The 20,719-nt window shown below is 37.2% G+C and overlaps 1 pseudogene across 1 annotated transcript; it reads left to right on the forward strand.

Moving 5' to 3' along the window:
* Window positions 1-13,007: 13,007 nt before the first annotated feature.
* On the forward strand, window positions 13,008-20,686 carry LOC103717421 (uncharacterized; annotated as a pseudogene). Its single transcript, XR_016399833.1, has 10 exons — window positions 13,008-13,297; window positions 14,001-14,316; window positions 14,633-15,392; window positions 15,491-15,609; window positions 15,705-15,829; window positions 16,445-16,544; window positions 16,708-16,785; window positions 17,818-17,901; window positions 19,543-19,628; window positions 19,838-20,686. The product of XR_016399833.1 is annotated as an uncharacterized LOC103717421 (transcript).
* Window positions 20,687-20,719: the final 33 nt, after the last annotated feature.

The raw sequence follows: 20,719 nt of genomic DNA on the forward strand, positions 1-20,719 counted from the left end.
GTTTTAAAGCTGTAGTGAAGCATGATAGAATAATTATTTTATCATACAGCTAGTAGACCAGATTGTATGCTCATTATGTGACCTTGTGCAAGACTTCAATCTAACTTTAATGAATTATATTTTATTGATAACAAATAAATCAGAATCAGAATCTTGATAGAAACAACTGTTAAGATAAAGTTGATTAAAACTTAGCTAACATGTCTTATTGATAATTATCTTAAGCAAATAGAATCTAAGCTAAATTGATTCTGAAAATAAAAAATTGATTTGACCTTGATAAATCTTTCCATTGCCTCACATGCTTGTCCTTGAACCAGCTTGGTTAATGAAACTATCTCTTTAGTTCAAGTGATATGTGCTTGCTTATATTTAGGCAATCTCTTGAGTAAAGTGACTCAACATGCAACTATTATCATATCTTATATTGAGTCATCTAGTTAAAAAATATGTTGGATGAATGAAGAAACTAATGACTTTCTTTCAAGAAAGAAAAGGAGTTTGTTAATAATGCAGGATCCTTGAGCAAGAAAATGAGAGATCTCAACTTGAAGGATATCTCCATGTAAGATACAATAAACATTCACATGCAAACAAGAGAGAGGACCTTCTTCAGCCAAAAGTTCATACATAAGAAATCTAGTAGGTATTTGACTGAAGAATGCAGAATGAATTGGTAATTCTAGATACTTCTCTCATAAATTAATTAAGCAAAGTCAATAAATTATGGCATGATTAAGGTCTTTAATTATTAATTTTTGATATCATATATATATTGATTGACTTATGCTTTTAGAAATTGTTTCATGGTTTGTCCAAACTATAATATATCTTTGCATATGTCATAACCATGAAATACACAAGTTTATGCTTAAAATTTTAATTTAAAATAACTTGTAAGAAATTATGAATCATTGAGCACAATGAAAATGTTGTTTGCGTGATATACATCTATATGATACATAAGATTATTTCTTTATTCTGCTCTTTCATGTAGATTACTTGAGAATAACAAAAAGAGAGAGAGATAAAGAAAAGAAAATGGATATTATTCAAGAGATAAAAAATCTAAGCAAAGGCAAGTACTCCAATCTTAAGGAAAAGCAAAACAAGCATAATATATTCGACACATTTGAAAGGGATAAAATCCGTAATTAATTACACTTAAACAGGGAGAGTTTGAAGTAAATATTTTAACATTTCTATATATTGCTCATCATAGGGATGGTGCCAATGGGGAGGCTAGTGGTAGTACCCGGCACTATTTGACCCAACTATTCGGTATAGGGCATATTAGGGACGGCACAAGAGGGAGGCTAGTGGTAGTACCTCGTGCCCCTTTCCAACTACACCGGATAGGGAGCAAATAGAGTATAGAGCATAAGAAAGTAAAAATGAAAGACAAAGTTAATGAAAGTATATAAGAAGAATCAAGTCATTTGTTTTAAAATCACTTGAAAACACAATTTAAGGATGAAATCAATGCAAGATTATATTTAAATAGGGGGGTTTATTTGAAAAGAATTGATTTTGATCCTTGACATGCTTGTTCTTATTATTTTGCATGACTTAACACATAATATATTTTGCATGTGGCATGATGTTTTGAATTATGAGTTCTCAATATTTTGTAATGCCCCATGCTTGGATAAGTTGATTGAAATAGGCCTTAACTTGGAATATGTCTTAACATTGCTCACAAATCTTTGCTTCACCCTTGCCTCAAACTAACTTGTGTTCCAATGCTTGAATATTTAAAATACTACATAAAGTTTTTTTTTTTAGTAATATTAAAAAGAAATTTCAGTTTTATCATTCACGATTAACTTTGAAAGTTAAATAGATTTACAAAAAGAAGAAGAGAAGGATATTTCTATTTAGGCAAAATGAATTGATCTTGATCTATCTTTCTACTTGCCTAACTTTGATACATTATGTCCTAATACTTGTTAAAATATCCTTTATTTTGTATCGAAACTCAATATTAAATACAAAGATTCTGAAAGTGCTTTAATGTTATTGAAATATGTATTTTTTTTTCAATCTTAGTGATTTAAGATGAGTTACAATGTAGAAGATACATATCTTAAATTATAATTTTGAGAGCCTTCTTGGAAATTCTTATGAAAATTCAGAATCTGATTTTGTGTAAAAGCTTAAACTTAACTTAAAAATGCTTATATCATTACATCTTTGTAACCTTAGTTATATGCTTCAATGATCGTGTCATTTAGGAGAATAACTCAATATGATTTCTAAATGAAAACTTTAACACAAGAAAAACAGAATTAATTTTGACGCCTTGGTTGATTGTCTCGATACACATCCGAAACATATCTTTTCTTATCGTTAAAATGTACTAATATTGGTCTAAATGATGTGTCTTTCAATGATCTTAATTGCAAACAAATATTTTTAAACATATGATTTTATTTTGATATTAAATAGATTTATTGTGCTTCATGTATACATTGCTAAAAAAAAAACTATGATTAAGAAATTGAGTTCTATAAATATATATACTTCAATGATCATGTTTATCTCTCCTACATAATTAAAGACTTCCATCAAATTCGTGAATGATCTTTAGTCTAGAAACATTTCAGCTCACTCAAATGATTCTTAAAAGAAAGAAAATGTAAATGCTTTTGAAAGAATTTGAGCTTCAAATAAATCATTTTTTATTAATAATTCTATACATTTTCTCTAAGATTAGGAGAAAGCATAACTTGTTCTTAAAGGATTAGGAAGAGTGATTACTATAAATTTTGAATAATTCTAGATCACTCTCGATATCAAAAGAAAAGAATGATTAAAGAGGAATGCATCTTTTGAGGGGGAGCTTTAGATATTCAGTATCTTATCCTAAAGATACTTTAATTTGATGCATACCTTGAATTTTATGGATTGATTTTGATGAACCTCCTTATATTGCAAGACATGCTTTAATTACCTTGAGATGAGTTCTATAATGGTTGTCTTATCTCAAACCTTGAATCTTATGAAAATAAGCTGAAACTTATAAAAAATATATTTTTGAGATTGACAATTTTATTGAACATTATCTTCAAATTCTAAACTCTTAAATGGAATGATCAATTGAGGGGAAGAAAGAAAATTTCAGAAGGAGAGGTCTTATGGAACTTAATCGCATAAATCTATAACTAAAGGAGAGAGGAAGAATACTAAATGAAAAGTGATCCTAATGCTCTCCAATATTTATCATCTGAAATTTAAATCTGAAAATTTTTACGATACACCTTGAGGCTTGTTATTTGGTTAGTACATCCTATGCATCAATCATGAACCAAATTACAATTCAAATAGTTGATCTTAAGAGCCTCTAACTTAATGAAAAAGGGGGAGAATAATGTGTTGAATTTTCTTGAGTATCTCATAGAAAATCTATTTTGGAATTCACTAATGAGTCCTAATTGGCTTGCTCTTTAGAACTTCAATCTTGTGCCAATTCATATCTCTATATATGAATCAAATTGTGCTTATTTTCTAAAAGAATAAAAGAAAGTTTGTAAAAGAGCTTTAAAAGAACCTTCAAAGCTTTGAACTTTATGTATTCTCTAAGATATATCAAAATTGTATGAATCCATATATTGGTATTTGTGCCCCAATGCTCTTATTATCATAAAAGAACTTTGAAGTCATTAAGAGTTAATGATCCAACTTGATGATATGTTTTTCGAGTATATAAGTTTTGATCTTATACTCTGAAAATTAATTAAATTGCTCTCATGTTGATAAAATACTTAATATATTGGGCAAAAGATCTTAAATGAACAAGCTTTCATACTTATTATTGAAGAGATGTTAGATTTCCATTCGTGCTTTCCTTGAATATCATTTGTGGTACTTCTTGAATTAACCTAAGAAAGATTCCACCTACACTTAATTAGAAAACTATCTGTGGTATCAAATTAGAAAACTTCTTGAAATCACATTCGATGTGTTCTGCTCTGAAATTATCTTAATTGGCTCTGATCTATGCTTCTTAATCTGATTCTAACATTATTGCCTTGAGTTATATGATTCATATTCTTGCAATAACTTAACATGCATTAACTAAAAATCAGAGCACCATAAGGAAAAGAAATATTTGAGTACCATTATCTTTGTGCTTAATGTTTCATTATTTTACAACCTTTTTGATGTTGTCAAAAAGGGGGAGAAATATCTAAGTATATGCTCATAATGCTTTATGTTTTGAATTGAATACAAATCAGCTTAAATTGAAATATGTTGATTGTGTTAAGCTGATTAAATCTAAAGCATTATCATGAAGTATGTTTTTAAATATATATGTTTTCTACTTCAAGCAACTTAGCTATGCATTAGTTCTAGAACACAACATATTTTATATTGCATATACTCCAAGTTTTGTCATCATCAAAAAGGGGGAGACTGATGACCCAAAGAGTGACTTAAAGATTGATTTTGATGATCACAAAACCTTGAAGTATAAATACTAATGTTTGTGTTGCAAGAAGAAAGATATTTATTTTGCAAGGAACATAGCAAGGTGGAAGAATACAAGAAGGCCTCCAAAACTCTCAAGAAAAGTTAGAAGAAAGCTACAATTTATTGGCCCAAGTTTCAAGTTCAAAGGATTTAAGTTGGAGGAGCAAATTCAAAGAAAGATTCAAAAGAATAGTCCTCGAGTCGACTCCTGGAAGTTCAGAGTCGACTCTGGCACTCTGGAGTTTCAAGGAACAGTGCTCGAGTCGACTCCAGAACTTTACGAGTCGACTCCGACTGAAAACAGACAAAAAATAGAGAGTTAATTTTCAGTCCTACAATGCTCGAGTCGACTCCCAGGTCGACTCCCAGGTCGACTCCTGCTCGAGTCGACTCCCAGGTCAGCTCCAGGACTGCAAACAGACAAAACAGAAAGTTGATTTTCAGCCGAGTCGACTCCTACTTCAGCCGAGTCGACTCCAGCACGCTGGGAGGCGTAACGGCTAGTTTTTTCTTGATTCCAACGGCTCTATTTTTGTCTCTAACGGCTAGATTTTTGTTTGCACTCCCTCTAAAGCTATAAAATCAAGAGGAGAGCTAGGGAAGAGGGTATGGAAGTGGGAGAAAACATTTAGGGAAGAGATTTGAAAGAGATTACAAGGAAAATCTCCCATAAGCACAAAAGGGCCATTCAAAGTAAAATAGAGAGAAGAAGAGCATCCAAGTGAATCCCAAAGCTTCCTCTCCATCCGTGTGCTGCCTCGGAGATCCTCTACTTCGTGCAAAATCAGAAGAGGGGCAAGTGAAGAAGAAGCCGAGTTCCTCCATCTACAAATTAGTTTGAGGGCTTCTTCTCTTTTCTTTACTTATTTACATTTGCTATATTTGCTTATTTGAGAAGCTTGTATTTGATATAAACTCTTGTTCTAGTATCTTGTAACTTGATTCAATCAAGGAATTGAATCAAGGGGTTAAGGTTTGTTGGTAAGCCAAAGGGAAAACCAACCGGGTTGATTGTGAACCCGGAAAACAATCATTGTAAGGTTGTGGTTGGTGAGCCTTTGGGGAAAACCAACCGGGTTGATTGTGAACCCGGAAAACAATCATTGTAAGGTTGTGGTTGGTGAGCCTTTGGGAAAACCAACTGGGTTGGATTGTGAGCCCGTGAAAACAATCGGTTGGTTCTAGTCGGTGAGCCTGTAAAAACCGACCGAGTTCGTTGTGATCTCGCAAAACAACAAGTTGGGTTGTGAGCTTGTAAAACAACCGACTGTAATCTAAGGGATTATAGTGAAATTCCCAAGAGGTCTTGGGGAGTGGATGTAGGTGCTGGGGTGCACCGAACCACTATACATCTTTGTGTTTGTGATGCCTTATCTCTTGTATTTCATGCCTTCCATTCATGCTTGATTGTGTAATATCTCTAGCTTTGTTTTCTATAGAGTTATAAGTGATTTGCTTAGCTTCCACTCTATTCTTACCATACACATAGATTAAAATTGATTATACAACTATAAGTTAGTTTTAGATCAATTGCACCCTAAAGCCATAGTATAATTGCTCTAGCTTAATCTTCCACTGCTTTACTTGTAATTGCCTAGAGCTTAAGTAAATAACATCTTATTATTCCGCTGCATTCTATTCAAAGTAAAAATTAGGGAACATAATTTTTAGAAAACCCAATTCACCCCCCCTCTTGGGTTGTCACCTTGGGCAACAGGTTGCCACCTCATGCTGAGAAGAGAAAGGATAAGGCCACAACTAGCCGACAGGGGAGGGCCACCTCATGCCCCATTTGGCAAGGCCAGACGCAACGGCAGAGCAAGGGGGGGCGGCTGGAAGCTCCCAGAGCTCAGAGGGCAGGGGGGATGGACCTCACAGAGGAAAACCCCCAGCCATGCAAACCCTGGGACTGCCACCTCACCCCCTGCTGGCAGCCGATTCTGGCGGGCCTGAGACCAGGGGGGCGGCTGTCAGTCTCGGAGCAAGGAAGGAAGGAGAGGATGGGACCTCTCAGAGGAGGTCTCATCCCTTAAACAAATTATTTAAGCCTCTGCCGGCATCCCCAAGTCACAGACCCCCTAGAACACTGAACGAGAGAGAGAGCCGAAGCCCTGGAGCCGAAGGCAAAGAAACCCTGAAGCTCTGAGAAAGGAGGGACTACTAGGAAGGAAGCACTGCTCGACTGCAACTGACCAAGGTAAGGAGTTTTTAGGGTTAGGGTTTAACAGAAGTAAAGAAAACCCACTGTGGGGTGCTCTCCCCCTCTGTGTCAACAGTGAAACAGAGGGGAGGAGGCCGGCAGGGGCCGGACTCACAGGCCGCGTACTCGACGACCACCCGGGCCGAACCCAACCGGGCTCGGCCTGCGGACGAACCGGACACCGCGGCCTCGGCCGCAGGTACCCTGGGGTTCGGGGGGCAACCCGGGCCGCCGGATCTGGCCGGGACGGCAACAGAGGCGGCCACAGGGCCGCCAGCCCCGGTCGGACCACCACCTCTTCTCCGGCAAGGGGTGGTGGTGCCGGAAGGAAGGACCAAGGAGAAGAAAAAGAAAAGAAAAGAAAAGAAAAGGAGAAAGAAAGAGAGAGGAAAAATTAGAATGAACTCGCCGGACCATAGAGGCTTCATCCTCGGACTGCGGCCTTACCTCGCCGCGGTCGGAGCAGGAGGAGACCTCCCGGAGGAGATCCAGCCGTAACCCCACCTCCCGACGCTTCTCCTCTTCTCCGGCATCGCTTCGGAGAAGAGGAAGGGCCGGCCTCCCTTCCGCCGGCCCTCCGGGGGGAAGCTCCGCCTCGGTCGGTGGAACGGGGGGAGCCTCGCCTCCCCGGCCGCCTGCAAAAGAAGAAAGGGAGAAGGTGGAGGGTTACGGAAGGGGCGAAGGGCCGGGATCTAGGGTTTCAGTGGGAACAACAAAAGAAAGGAAGAAAGAGAGAAGGAGAAGGAGAGAGGGAAAGAAGGGAAGAAAGACCGGAGCCGGAGAAAGCCGAGGGCTCGGCCGGAGGCTAGGGTCTCGGCGAAAACAAAGAAGAAAGAAAGAAAGAGAGAGAGAGAGAGAGAAGGAGTGGGAGGGGTCGGAAGGAGGAAGAGGCCGTGGATTCGGCCGGAGAAGAAGAAGGCCGGGAAATCGGCTGGAACACCCAAGCCTTCCGGTGAGAACGAAGGAGAGGAGGAGTGGCCGAAAGAGAGAGAGAGGGGGGGAAGAAGATGAAGAGGCGGAAGCCTCTAGAAGGGGAAAATCCTGATAACGGGTTCGCGGGTCGAATCCAAATCCGAACCCGCGACCTGTTAAGTCTAAAAATCGAAATGGGTTAAGTAAACCCAATTGAACCGGGCCCAATCTATTTGGGTGAACCCGGATAAGGGATTGAGTGGAATCTGAACCTAATTGAACTTGAACCCGAGCCCAATTAAATTGGGCTAAGTCTGGACGAGTCCAATTTAAACCAGGTCCAAACCCAATTAAGTATGTGGGTCTCAGCAGGCCCAATTAATCATAAAGAAAGCCCAGTTCAAACCCCGACTTAACAGATAGTAGGTCAAATTGACCTCGGGCTGACCCTAACTCAGGCCCAAACAAGCCATACTGACCCTAAACCCAAAATTGAACCCAATTAAACTTGGGATTAAGCACATTGACCAAATCAGAGGACCCAATTGGCTAGAAAAGGTTGGTCCCAATCATGAACCAGGCCCAATCCTTTAATTAAAAATCCAATTAACCTATGTGGACCCAATCTGGTTTTAAACTGAGCCCCAAAGGCTCTAAATTGGGTAAATTGGACTTGGGCTAAATCCTTGGATGGGATCCAAGCAAGTAAATTCATAGTATGATGAACTAAGAAATTATATAAAAAAAATGAGGGAATAATGTGATCTCTATGTTGTTGTTTTAGGTGATTAAGGATTTATCACCTGAAATTGAGAAATTTGGAAAGCGAATCACGGTAAGTAATCTGTCTTAATCTTATCGTAGATCTTGTATTACGTTTTATAAGATGAACTAGTGTTTTTCCTACAATTTGAATTGTATACATAATTTGTGAAGAAAGTAAGTAATCTATTTTAATCTTATTGTGGGTCATGTGAGTACTATGTTTATTAAGATTTTAAAGTGTTATTCGTGTATATATTTCATGAATGGGTGTATTATAAAAAGTATGTAACTTGTCTTAATCTTGTTGTGGATCATGTATGTAAGTAACCTATCCTAATCTTCTATGGATCACGCATGTAACCAACTTGTCCCAACATTATTGTGAATTATGTATCTTGAGTTATGAAATTATGCATCATGTATATGAGTGGTATGTTTTAGCCATATAATGTATGATTATGCATGTATTGAGCTTATGCAGATTTTATTATGCATCCAAGATGAATTGGGTTACATTGCTATATAATTGTGATATCCATATGAAATTTAACCCGTTATACTTGTATTGTAGGTCATGTACCCTAAATTATAAGCTATGAACGGTGAATGTATATGGCATGCTTTAGTTATACAAGTTATGATTATATGTGCTTTATGATTTCCATTATGCCTACGAAATAAGTAGATTACATTATATCCTAAGATATGGATTATGAATCATGTATATGAGTGGCATGCGTTAGCCATATAATTGGTGATTATGCTTATATCATGCTTATGTGGATTTTCATTATTTTTATTTGCATGAGCATAAAGAATGATGATGAATTGCCTCTAGTTATTTGCACATCTTGCAAGGGGTACCTAAGAGTTCTCGATGCTACGGGCCGAATGCAACTAAGCCGGCCTTGCCAGTGGCCGATAATGACTGAGCCAGCCCCGCCAGTGGCCGACTAATAACTGAGCAGGCCCCGCCAGTGACCGATAATGAATTCACCGTAGCATCCATGAGGTACCACCTATAAGAAGTATTGTTTACGGACTCTTAAAAGCTACTGATCGAATGCAACTGAGCCGGCCTTGCCAGTGGCCGAGAATGACTGAGCCAGCCCCGCCAGTGGCCGCCTAATAACTGAGCTGGCCCCGCCAGTGGCCGATAATGACTTCGCAGTAGCATCTGAGAGTATGACCACGGCATGCCGGAGGCACAGTTTTATGTGTGCATTTCATGAAAATTCTTGATTGATATAAAACACTGAATTGTTTACTCAGCATGAATATTTTATCATGATGATTGGTTATATAGTATACATGTCAGCTTATCAAACCCTATTAAAACATGTTTAGTATTTTTGCATAATCAAGCATATGCTAGTAGATGTGCATGATTTACCAAGGTTATCATGGTTCAAGTGTATCATTGTATATGGAACAACGGACATTTGATGTATATGTTAGCCTCTCAAATCCTGCATAAACATGGTTATCATATTTGATGTAAGTGACCCTGCACAAATCTTATTGATTGCAAATTACTATTTAAGTTATATGTATGAAATGATGAAATAGTATTTGATATGGTGTATTTTTCCAAAATCAGGATCAAGCATATGATCGCATGTGATTCATGAATTTGCTTAAATAGTATTCCTTCATGAATATATGATTGAGTATGAATTATCATTATGATATATTGTATGAAAATGATATTTGAAGCATGATCATGAGGCTCGTTCCAGAGCCTGGGTATATGAGGCGGGTGTTTCCAAATCCTGCAGATGCGTTTTGGGGAGAAGCAAAATCGGTGAGGGGTTAAGTGCGGCGCATGCCCGCGCGTACGGATCCCAGAACCGGCCAACATCTGGTAGGGGAACCCCGTGTTTCCCCCTCATGTGGGCCCGATGGTCATGTGGGCCCGATAGTCACGTGCCCTGCGCAGGCGGGCCGTGATATTTATGAACGTGCCTGGCCAAAGCATACATTATTTTACGACGGATTTTTGAATATATCCTTTATGAAATGTTGTATTTTACTATAACCGCTATCTCCTTTAAATGATGCTAATCGCATGAATTCTTATGTTTGATCCGGTAAGATTATGTATGATTACTTACTGAGCCGTGTAAGTCATATCCGTTCATTTACATTTTTTTTTAGATCGTCACCACTGATAGCTGTCAAAGACACTTTAATTTGGTATCAGGGCTTCTTTCCTTTGGGGTAAAATAAGTATACTTTTGTGTACATAAACTACATAGAAGCTCTGTATTTGGGTACTGACCAGCATGTTGTACTAAGAATGCTTTCATATATAAAGGTTTCGTTGCTTTGACTACCCTGTTACCCAGGTATGAGGCTGCGTGCTATTGTGGACGGTAGTCGGCAATAGCACGGCCGTGTCACGGATCCGGATCCGGTGCGTGACATAACTCATGCCCTATTAGGGAACACTAGAAAATGATTTCTTTTGGAGCCACGAACTGATCATAGTATTGAGATTGGATTTAAGGCAAAGAATAATGTCAGAGCTTAAATGAAAAGAGTATGTAAGGATCCATATAGATGTATGTTTAATTCACATCGATTATACACCGGGAAGAACTTGGATAATGATACTAGGACTAAGGAATATAAAAGAATACATTCTGGCTAGGCTATGTCAATAAGGTCCTAGGTTGTCAAAATTCACTTCCGATCATCATTTAATTCATCGGGGATGTGAAAGTGTGAAACTGATTAGGCACATACAAGACCCGATTGATATCTAGCTGAATCAAGTGATGATTACTAATGAGTGATTGGAACCAATACTCATTTAAGTAACAACAAGTCCTTGCAAAACTATCCTAGAAACATGGGTTAATTTATCAAAAATTTCTTCCTCAAAGAGAACCGACCATTGAAGGCATAAGAAATTTGGTATATACAAAATTACTTGTCTACTTATAGAGAATTGGCATATACAATGTTGTCTTTAGGTTGCTTGTCTACTTATCTTGTATATACAAAAAATTCCTTCAATCAAAAGGCATAAAAAATTGGTATGGCTCAAGAGAATTGGTGTGATACACACAAAGTGATTAAGTATTAACTTGCCTAGCCAGTTTTGAGTGGGCTTGAAAAAACTTTTCTTGTGTATTGATGGGCATCCTGAAGTATTTTCCTTTATTTTGAGTTTATATCATGTAACTGCATTGGTATGTCACATATACAAAAAAATATAGGCATACTAATATTACCAAAGATAGGCATCCATGTTAATATTTTGAAAACTGACTTAGATGTTAACTCATTAGTGTTTGGGTCATGAGTCAACAATTCAGCTATGGGTGAAACATGGAATAATCCATTGACCTATGGAATCATTTATACAATATAATAATGAATATTTAGAAGTAATAAAAATTTTAAAAAATAAAAAATTAAAAAATATGCATAAATATAAAAGTTATGATAGTCATAATTTAATTAGTTATTACATATGCAATATCCATGATCCTCATCAAAAATAATAAAATATCTATACCATAAAAATGATAGATTATTACAATTTATTTTATAGAAAAATAAATAAAAAGATATCTATCAGTATCTTTTACTAAATATATCTCTTACTGGATTCAGACTTAGCATGGTTGCTAAATCTCGGCCAAAGACCAACAAGTTATTGTGCAGTGGTTTGGCGGTTGTATACCACGTCTAATATCAGCAATTTGTATCCCTGTTTAAAGTATAGGTTTTTTGTTTACTTATTCTAGCAACTATCTTTTTTCTCAGCAACTCACATACTTTGGGAAGGTAATCAAATGGCTGATTGTTTAGCTAATATGAGATGTGAGCTTGATGAACCCTTGATATGGGTTACAACATTTCATGTAGCTGATTGGATTAGCTAGTATAGGATGTGAGCTTGATGAACCCTCACTCTAGGTTGCAGCAATCCCTGCAGCTGTTTGTTTTGCTTCATGATGCTTTTAGTTGTTCGTTTGCTTCTCTCTACTGATGCCTGTTAATGCTCTTTTGTGAGAGTTGAAGAGGTTGCCTCCCATTCCTAATTTGAAAAAAAAAAACTTTAGCTTGTTCTTTCTGAGAACTAGCTAATTTTTTGATGGATCCGAATGCATTCCAAATCCTGTAAGAAACCGGATGGGCCAGAGGTTGGTTTTCTGGTTTTCCGGCCCGTCCAATGTGGCAGTAATAACCATGGGACTTAGACAAGATCTCGGTATAGCTAAGATCAAAACTTAATTCTAAAAATAAAATAATAAAATATATTTATAAATTTTTTTTAATAAGGATGCTCTGATGTTTATCTAATAAACTGAATTTTTTGGTGCTAAATACAGTGGGTAGGTGGTTTATTATAGTCTATATATTAGCTTTGCCGTCGGTGCTCAAAGGAAAAAAAAAACTCTTCATACCTGTTTCAATATTTCTATAGAATTGAATTGAAAATACTGTAGAATTTGAGAATTGGGTTGTCCATTTAGGTATCGCTCTGTATCGACTAAATATCAACCAGTCCAAAATTTGTGGGAAGAAAAAAAATCTATAATTTTATTTTTCTTTTTATAGCCTAAAGAGTACGATCTGGGTTGGATTTGGATAAAAAAAAATTTCTTGTAATAAAAAGCAGCTGTAGCAACTTCCCATTGACGCAAAGCCAAGCCATTTTCTCAGGGCCGAGGCTGTGTCCTCTCCACGAAGAAAATGTTCCAGATTTCGGTCGAGATCGACCGCAGCTGAAGAGAGTTAGATTGGATAGTGAAAATAATGATTTTGGAGAGTTTTGGAACCGGGAACTATGCTCGCTCGAGAGAATCTCCTCTTCGAACGATATATAAGAGGAGGCAGACGGAGGACCTCGAAGAGCACCCAAGCCCGCAGTAGAGAAGCCCTTGTCCTACTCCGTTTAGAGCAGGCTCCTCTCCTTCGAATCCCTTTGAGGTATAAATCCCATCGATCTAGAGCTAGGGTTTGTGATTTCTTGGAAAAGGTATTGTCTTGAATGTGAATTGATGAATATCCTTGGAAGAAATCTGTGCTTCATTTTGCACCGATAATTGCACTTTCTACTATGTCGGATCTGCAGTTAAATTTCAAAATATGAACTTATGATCGGATGATATGTTGTGTTTGAGTTAGTGGTGTCGGGGAATTTCGATGCTAGGTTATGCAGAATTCCTGTTTGATGCAAGAGCTCCGAGAGGAACAGAGTTTTTTATGTATTCTCGCCTTTTCTGGTTTATCTGGAGTTGCGTGCTTGTTAGGTTTCATTGGAATTTGTGAGCTTGCGTAGGCAATTTGCTTTCTATATTCAAGTCTGCTAGAAATAAAATCTCCAGTTAATTAGTTCTATCATTCAACTTTTTTGGAATCACCTCTGCGGTACTCTTCATTACACTGTGCTAGTTGTGATGTAATTACTTAGTAAAATAATAAAATTTTCTTATACCTTTTTCAGACATTATGATCGCCATTTTGTATGCGTTTATTGATATTGGTATTAGCTATGCAGGCTTTTTACTCGGATATCAAGAGTTATATTAGAATGCATGCTCCATTTTATCGTGCTGTAACTATTTCTTTGCTACTAAATATTAACTCTTGTGCTTTTCTGAGTTGTTGAAGTGTTTGTAATTCTTTTCAGTGTAGATATTGCTACTCTTTAGCAGTCAAGGACACTTCTATATAGGGTTTCATGCTGGCCTTCAAAAAGCAATAGATCTTCCAACAGATATTGGTGGGTTCCAATGGAAGTGCAATCCTTTGAGCCAAATACATTTTTCCTCAAGGAGGATGTCTCTATTTCTCGTGCAAAAAGCAATAGATCTTCCAACAGATATTGGTGGGTTCCAATGGAAGTGCAATCCTTTGAGCCAAATACATTTTTCCTCAAGGAGGATGTCTCTATTTCTCGTGCAAAAAGCAATGCACAATCTGAAACCAAAGCTCCTAGAAACAGAGTAAGTACAGCGAAGTTTATATCAGCAGTTGCAGGGATCTGGGATTATGTTGGTCAGCCAGCAATTTTTCATACCAATGGAAGCTTGAAATACCACGACATTTGTCAGAAGGATAATCTTATATGCTATTCTGATGGCCAAACATAAATCTAGATCTGCCAATGGAGAAAATTTCTTCAATAATCTCACATCCAGGAGCTGTTTCTCATCATCTGCAAAGTCAAACTTTGAAGATCTAAAAACAATTAAGAAAAGGTTATTGTTTGTTTCATGCAATAGGAATGTCAGTAATTCTTTCATCTGTAAAAATGTCCAGGTCAGTGATTCTCATTTGCCTGTAGACTTTTATGGAATCGATAAGGTGGCAAGCCAAGAGGTTTCCAATGATCTGGCACACCCAGAAAGTACAACTAGGGAGAAAGTTCTGACCGAACCCACTAGCAATGGACTGGATGGAACAGATGATAACTGCACCATGGCAGAAAGAAATTCTTTGGCTGACTTATCTGCTAATCAGAGTGAAGGAGGTAATATCGCAACTGAATGTGAAGATGTTTCTAGTGGTAATGTTGTGAATTTAGTAGAAAATATTCTACAAGCTCATGGTTCTCATTATTCAACTTATACATTTCAACCATTGAAAACTACAAAAGAGGCAATCATTGTTTTAAGAAATCCAAGTTCTGGTGTTCAATTCGACTGGAACATGGATCTTTTAAGTTCAACTGATTGCACACTTGGACAGTGCCAACAAGAAACAGACTCCTTATGTGCAGTCATTGAATCCTCAGGCGAAATTTCTGCTTCCAAGGATTGTAATGTTCATGATAATAGTACAAAATTACATGACAAGCTTGTTCATGAGCAAGAGCCTTCTCTAAAGCATTGGTTATCCATACAAAATAAAATTCAAGTTGCCTTTTCCAAGAATAGACATGCCATAGCAGGAGCACTGGCTGGAACATTGGTTAACGTTTGTCTTCATCCTGTTGATACAGTTAAGACCATCATTCTGGCTAATGGCATGGGTCAAAAATCATCTTATCTCATTGTTAGGAGAATTATATCTGAAAAAGGTAAAATTTGAGTGCATATGCTTAGGATGTTCATTTGTTGCTATTACTTGAAGAATGTGATGGGAACCCTTCTAAAAATGTGCTTAGAATTTGTTTAGGCATGCTGGGACTCTACTGTGGAATTGCTAGCAATATTGCTTCTTCAGCACCGATATCTGCAATTTATACTTTCACATATGAATCAGTTAAGGGAGCTCTGCTGCCTCTTCTGCCAAAGGTGATTTTTGTTCCTTGCTTCTGTGAGATGTCATTATTTGTGGCAGGTACTCTTTCTATTTGCCTTCGTTGGTCTTACTGGTCTTCGTTATGCAGGAATACCATCCCTTGGCACATTGCATTGTGGGTGGCTGTTGAAGTATGGCGACCTCTTTTGTCTTTACTCATAGTGAACGCATTAAGCAGCAGATGCAAGTGGGTTTAGAGTATCAGAACTGCTAGTAATCTTTTATTGTATATTCCATTCCGTCTCAAGTTTGAGAGTGTTTATTTGAATTCTTTTGTTGGTATTTTTCTCTTACAACCAAGAGCTATTATGGAATAAGTTATACTTAAGTTATAAGATACCTGGTTTTGGCAACAAAACCAAGCATAATTTTTAATTTTTAAGCACCTTGAATTTGAGGGTAAATGACACTAGCTAGACTCCAGGTGCATCTATCGCTTCTTCCAAGCATAGCCTTCACATGCATAGAGCAGGAACTTTGATGAGCATTGAGTTCTTTGCAGCCATATTTTGTAGTTTGCTAGCAACATCAGCATAAGATATCCCGTTGATCCAACCATGGAGTGGATCAGGGTGACCAGCGTTCCACTAATTTTTAAGCTAGCCGCTCACCCAGAAGAGAAGCTGTTGTTGATCCTATCAAAAAATTAATAATTTTTGATAAAATTTTACAAGATATATTTTGGACTTTGCAAAGTTTAACTATCACATATATTAGCTGCAGAAATTTAATTAGCCTTATAAATTTCTCTCAGAAATCATACTTCTTGTAAATTCTTTGTATAGCATATGTCAGTTCATCAATCTCTCAAAAGAAATCTTTTTGCAGGAATGCTATGATTGGATGTGTTGAAAAAGGTGGTGTGTCTTCATTATATGCTGGATGGAGTGCAGTCCTTTGCAGGAACATCCCACACTCTATCATTAAAGTATTTTTCTTTATTTTAGCTTGTTATTACTTAACTTTCAAACATGTGATAACTATAGTGAGCCTGTATTTTTTTCTTGCTCTGTCTGCTTTTAAATACATACAGTGTTTTAAAAGGCTCATATGATTTCAATGCTGACATATATAAATCCATCTGCGTGCAGTTCTATACGTATGAAAGCCTGAAGCAGTTTCTTTTGGCATCAGCAAAGCCTGATTCTAGTCTCAACACATTGCAAACGGTTAGTTCTCTGTCCATCCTCCTGCAGTGCGCACTACACTGTTAGCTATTGGACCTGCCAACATTATCATTATTAACAGCCATCAATAATGGTTTGTTTTGAAGAGAAGTTCTTTGTAATTGTGTATTCTAAGAAATGTGTACTAAACTACAGTTCTCTCTGTGAGCTAATGCTCAGCCTGCCTTGATTTTGTGAAGACTGAAGATCCTCATATATGTAGTTTTCTAATAGGCGAATCATGCTATTCACTAATAATCTAGTTATGTAGACCTCTACTTGGACATTCCAGAACTGCTTGTGCAGCGGTTAGAACAATAACTTACACAGTATCAAAAATGTAAACCAAACCATAATATTTGTGTGTGGGAGCATGTTTTTATATATTAGCAAAGGATTTAGCATGTTATAGTTTTAAATTTGCCACTAGTGTTGAGTTTTAACTTCTGTCATTGGAGTTCTTAAATAGCTCATTGCCGTCCTAGTTTCAAATTAAGACAGGTGGGCGTCCTGTGTTGTTGCTCTGTTCTGTATGCACGTTTTCGGTAGTCTGGTTTATATTTAAGGATTTCTTCTGAAGAACCTATGCACTGCCAATTAAGAAGGTCTGGATAATGTGTGTGACAATATGCTGTTGCCGCTGCTATTACTTCTGTGGATGCTACAATTGCTGCTATTATTATTGTATGCCTGCCAAATCAGGTATGCTGATTATGCTTTAATAGATCATGTGTCATCAGAATCTCTGTGTGGGCATCCACATGTGCAAGGATTTTATGATAACATATCAGCAGAAGCCAGAGTTTTCTGTTAGGTTAATGGTTATGAAAGTTTGCAACAATTAGTGAGCATCTAGTACCAACCTACTAAGGCTATTATCTTGTCTTAGTGTTATGCACAAATGCGATGCATTTCAAGCCAATGAATTTTATACTTTATATGTTTCTTTTTATGTAGTATCTAAGGATGATTACATGCAGTATTAGACATTAAAGAAGTACACACTAATTGAATAGAATGATTGTATCTTTGCAGCTAGTATGCGGTGGCCTTGCTGGATCTAGTGCTGCTTTGTTCACAACTCCTTTTGATGTAGTGAAGACAAGACTACAGACACAAGTGAGTTTCCATGCTTGCATTAATGATGACTTCAAGAGAGATAAACAATTTAACGCTTTCCTTATAGAATTTAATTATCCTAAGTAGAGAAATTTTGATAAATAATTCCTGCATTTTGCCTTTGAACCATAACAGTTGAGGCTCACCTTATCCATTTTGATTTGGCATCATCTATTATTTAAATTTATTTGTGCCGTTCTGATGCACTAAGATGCATGAATTCTTCTTTGCTTGTCTCACTTTCAGGATTTTCTGTTCAAGAATGTCTTGAATTTCAACTTATAAAATTAAAAAGATAATGAATATTCAACTATTATTAGAAATTAGACATTTATATTGGAATCATCTTTGGCTTTAGCTTGCTTTGTAAGTCATATATATCAAAATTTGGACACAGTTATAAGACCCCTATTAATCTGGGGAATGAACCAATCTAAAGTTCTATTCTTGTTAGTTGAGGACACGCACAAAAAACTGCTAAAGATGGGCATATCGTATATAAGCATCATTCTAATTGTTACTAGTCAAATATTGGGTGTATAGTGCCTTCTGAAGGTATAATATACTATCACATGAACTTGTTAATATTTGGGAACTCTAGTATGTTGTGTCATTCATATCAAATAAACCTAGATATTTTTGGGCTGGGCCAGGTTCATTTCAGGTCATAGTGCATGGTCAAGAGCCAAATAGTTGGCAGGAGCCTAAACTAGCTGACCTTGCACCTACTTTCATGTAGCCCAAATCTAGCCTGATTATTAAACAATTAAACCATAGGCTTGGGGTAGGATGAGCCCTGCATGGCCTAACCCTAAGTTCAACACTCAAAGGCAACCTTCATTTCATGGCTACCTTGAGAGAGATACGGGGGCTGAGGAGGGGGAGGGGCTAGGACTATATAGGTAGAGGTGATGTTTGGGAAAGAGAAAGGAGGAAGGTTGGGGTTGTGGTTTAGTTTTGGGAAAGAGAGGAGTCATGTATCAGCAATTAGGTATTGGAGGGTGTAGTTGAGAGTGTTGCAGGGGAGTGGAGCGGAGAGCCATGAGATGGAGATTAAGGGATTAAGTTGATAGAAAGGGGACACAGCATACCTTGGGTGCAATGGTAGTCACTAACAAGTGGTGCGTCTATAGAGGCAGAGGAGGGAGGGATGAAGGGATAGAGGAAAGAGAGGGAGCGAAGATTGAGGCCAATACAACTTGGCAGGCCGATATTCCTTGCGCAGACCTGCCGAGAATTTGACCAGGTGGACTTGACAAAAAATGCTAGATAAGTTATATTATATTCGAAAGATGTATTATTTGCAATTAGTTAATTAGATTTTATTAAATGTACTATTTGTAGTTTTGACAGCAAAATTATAAAATATTTAATGCAAGGGAGGCATTCTTGATTACAAAAGTCATAATGAGGTCAGGCCTTCCCAATTAAATGAACGCTAGATGCAATTAACTAAAATGAATACTGAAAATACCTAGTAAGTAACTAAACAACCGCAAGAAAGCAATCTGTTGAAGTTGATGGCTTGAATATGATCATCAATTTTGGGAATATGAGATCAGATACTTTTTTATGCCTTGTAACCATTTACATGTGTGAGCTTAGAGAGTTCTGTAGTTCTAATGAGAAATTACTATCTAGGCTCCTGGAACTCTTGGAAGGTACAATGGGGTTCTTCATGCGCTTCAAGAAATAGCTAGGGAAGAAGGTTTGCAAGGTCTTTACAGGTGAGTGTAATTTTATCATCTCTGTCACATAGTTTAAATGAATCTATGTTTTTCCCCCAAAAAATCCATGCAATCATTCTTCCTCTGTTGACAATTGAACAGCTGATTCACTTATGCTCTAAGCATGTAATTGTGCTTGTAATCTTCAGTATTGAGATTACCTCACCTAAATTTTGCTTTAATCTGATATTCTCTTTTTCCATGTTCAGGGGCTTGGCTCTGAGGTTGGCTATGTATGTTTCTCAAGGAGCCATCATCTTTGCATCATATGAGTTTCTCAAAGCAGTTTTTGCTTTGGAAGTTCCACAACCACCTTGCCAAGTCACCAAGATCAAACATAAAGCAGATGATCTTGCGCCATCAAGAATGCACAAATTGCATTCATAAGTACAATTTGAGCACATATTTGAAAGTTCATATGAAGTTTTTTCAAGGAAAGAAAGTCATAGATATACCAACTTAAGAAAGCATCTACAGGAGCAGTCGGCTGGAAGAACGAAGCTCAAGTTAGATTCTGCAATACTGTTTGTTCTGCTAATACTCCTTTTGTTTTTCTAGAATTCTTTTCATCACAAACTAAATGTCTTGTTGACAATTCAGGCTTACAACCACACTTCAGCTGGATAAAGGCAGGATATTAGCCACTCCCCCCCCAACAATAAAAAAATCTGGAAGGGAAAAACATTACATTCTGTTAGGGAAGATGAACAATTTGGTCCATCAATTTGAATTTTTATATGTCCTCTTGTTTCTGTTTGTTTCTTCATGCTGAATTAATGCTACATGGGTATACTTCTGCAACCATGGATGCAAAACTGCCTCAGGCATCAGATCCAACAGCATTTCAAGCAGCCTTCTGAACATCATGGAGCTTTCCATTCTTGAAAGATTTCAAGATTCTTATCAAGCAACAGAAAATGTCATCTGGATGTTATCTTTACATGACTGTATGTTTGCTTGATCTCCTTGTCAATTACCTTTTTGTTTTTTGTATACGTTAGCAATATATGTACCAGTTTGTGCTTAGACAACTTAATAAAAACGAGATGTTGGATCTCCCTCCCTCCCTGAGCCAAGAAATATTTTCAATT

The sequence above is a fragment of the Phoenix dactylifera genome, chromosome 3, assembly GCF_051530095.1.
Source record: "Phoenix dactylifera cultivar Ajwa chromosome 3, Ajwa_hap1_PhDact_Kaust_v1.1, whole genome shotgun sequence".
Lineage (NCBI taxonomy): Eukaryota > Viridiplantae > Streptophyta > Magnoliopsida > Arecales > Arecaceae > Phoenix > Phoenix dactylifera.